The sequence below is a fragment of the Galeopterus variegatus genome, unplaced genomic scaffold (genome assembly GCF_000696425.1).
Source record: "Galeopterus variegatus unplaced genomic scaffold, G_variegatus-3.0.2 Scaffold2229, whole genome shotgun sequence".
In the NCBI taxonomy this organism is placed as follows: Eukaryota; Metazoa; Chordata; class Mammalia; order Dermoptera; family Cynocephalidae; genus Galeopterus; species Galeopterus variegatus.
The window spans coordinates 85,500-87,587 of record NW_007728340.1 but is presented as its reverse complement, the minus strand read 5'-3'; positions in this window follow the sequence as shown (position 1 = coordinate 87,587).

Below are 2,088 nucleotides of genomic sequence, written 5' to 3'. Positions count from 1 at the left end.
AGAGGAAGGATGGCTGAAAAGCGTATGGATTTCTCTCTCTTACCCACAAGCTCAGACCTCCCAAATAGCCAGCAATGGTCCTAATACTTTACCTCAACCAGAGGTTGGAAAAAAGAGAAGGTAGTCTTCAGACTGACTCACACGAAAGCTCCAAAGCCCAGTCTGAAGTGTTTTTCTTCTCCAAGACTCAAGACATTCTCTTAACCAAGCCAACAACTTTGGAATACGCAGCAGCCCATAAAGGACCTTTTAGGAAGACTGGATACTGTCTTTACTGGAATAAGCAATATTAGCTTTGATTTGACTCATGCTTTCATAACCTACTCTTCTCCCCTTGAGACTCTTGCCCCCTTAGTAGATCTAATAAACACCCAAATCACCACAATAACTTGACTAACACATTTCCATATTTCAAACCACTGCAAGGTAATGATGAAAATAGTAGCCCACATCTACTCATCACTTATTTTGTGATAAGTGCCTTACCCACATGATTACCTCATTTAACACTTATAGCAAACTGTATTTTACTGGCCAAGGGAGGCCGAGAGTGCTTAATTGACTTGCCCACGGTTGCAGTGAGTAATTGGTAGAACTGGGATTGAAAGTAGCAACCCGAGCTCATGTTGCGTTGCCTAAAGGAGGAACAATGAAGGGATAATTCCCATGAGCACTTGAAGACCTGAGTCTCCAACTGTAGGGCTGCTCTCTTAATTTTCTCGGCACATCAGGGAACTGCATAAGAAAGAGAAAAGCTGAAGCTTCTCCTTTCCCACACTGCATTGCTAGTTAGATGGCAGAGGACTAGTCCATGATCTAGCCAGCCATGTGTTTCCTAAGAAAAATAATAGCAATTAAAAATCTCATCAAGAGTTAACATTGCAGGTAAAATTTATAATTAACAAAATTTGTAAAGAAATACAGGTAAGTGGGTGCAGCTTGATACTTTGATTTTAAGGTTGAACTTTTTCTGATTACTAATTTGCTTGGATTGTCAGTTTCACTCTCAGGAATCCCTGGATGTTGCCTCTCCACAGCTTTCTAGAGGGAGCCACATCTGTCTGTCTTCTTTCCCACAGAAGCCCCACAGCCCTTGACTGCTCAGAGCTGGCTCTAGTAACATTGCCAGTGTTGGCCTTGTGGGTTGTGTCTCTCCTTGCACTCGTCTTTGCCACCTGGCCCCATGGCAGAGCAGGAATGGCTTTGAATTGTCCCCTTCCACCCTCACTCCAGCTGATATGCATATAATAAGGCTCACTAAGAAGAAAAAAAATTAAGGAAGGATCCTCCCTAAAGCACGTTGTTGTCAGGTACAAAGCAGGCTTCGCCAGCAGGGTAGGTAAGAGTGGTGGAAGAAATGTGGGATGACCACCACCACTAAGAGGGTTTGTTACAACCACAGTGTTGATGTTGTGAGGATAATGGAGGACAGTTTGAACTCAAACAGACTGGTCTTCCAACGTCTACTCTGCCACTTCTGAATTGTATGGATTTCAGAAAGTCATTTTCTGAAATGAACCACAACTTCATTTTCTGGTCTCTTAAGTGGGGATAATAATACCTACCTAATAGTATTGTTGTATGATAAAATGAGTAACAAACTGGGGTCCTTCCCACTCTTGTCCTACTCTTGCGAGTTTTAGGATATATAGATTAGGACACCATGAGGCAGATGGATGGGGACAGGCATATCTGGGTTTGCATCCTAGCTTGCATCACTTGGCAACTGTGTGAATTTGCAGGAATTTTTTTTAACTCCCCGACCCTCAATTTCCTCAACCGTAACATGAGTTGAAGCTACCTACCACATGGAGTACAAAAATAAGACAGTATTTTTAGCAGTAGGATCTGATATATAGATTCTAAATCCCCCCTTCATTTCTTTTACTAGAGCTCCCACTATTTTTGACCATTTGATACTGGAAAGCAAGAGGGGGGAAGAGGATGGTCCTCAGTTGCTCACTTGTCTTCTGTCTCCTGCTTAGTAGTGTAATAATAACGACTATTGTTACAATCACCACTTCTAGTATGACTGTGTTTACTACGACTACTGCTGCTGTTATTCTAGTATTATTTATTAACCACCAA